A 429-nucleotide genomic window follows, 5' to 3' on the forward strand; every position below is an offset into this window, starting at 1 on the left:
ATTTACGTCGATTTTATGTCATCACTCGAAATTCATAAATGTATTATCACATTGATGCTAAGTAAGTGCAAGAGAGAGAGAGAGAGAGAGAGAGAAATAGAGAGAGAGAGAGAGGGAAAAAAAACAAAAAAAGATGAAAAAGAAGAAAATGAAAAGAAGAAAACAATTTTTAATTATGTAGTTGACTTTTCGATAATACGTTTCCTATCGAATAAATCCACTTCCTTTTTTTCTTTCTCCTTTTTTTTTATTTTTTTTTTTATTTTATTCCCCCCTCACCCTTTAATCAAATGTGACACTTTTTAACACACATTACCACCATCATCACTCTCATTCTACACTCCTCGTCTTATTAAAAACTATATTGGACGATACTCTTATTTACTACATATATATATATATATATATATATATAAAATATCATTTGAA

The 429-nt window shown here is 27.7% G+C and overlaps 1 protein-coding gene across 1 annotated transcript in view; it reads left to right on the plus strand.

Annotated features, from left to right (window-relative positions):
• The window catches only part of slmo (PRELI domain containing slowmo), a 27,138-nt gene extending 27,031 nt beyond the window's left edge, over positions 1-107 (plus strand). Inside the window, exon 5 of the mRNA XM_035871680.2 lies at positions 1-107. This exon is cut by the window's left edge and continues 2,378 nt beyond it. The gene's annotated coding sequence lies outside the window, so the exon portion shown is untranslated.
• Positions 108-429: the final 322 nt, after the last annotated feature.

The sequence above is a fragment of the Vespa mandarinia genome, chromosome 21 (genome assembly GCF_050613455.1).
Source record: "Vespa mandarinia isolate Hongniang chromosome 21, ASM5061345v1, whole genome shotgun sequence".
NCBI lineage: Eukaryota > Metazoa > Arthropoda > Insecta > Hymenoptera > Vespidae > Vespa > Vespa mandarinia.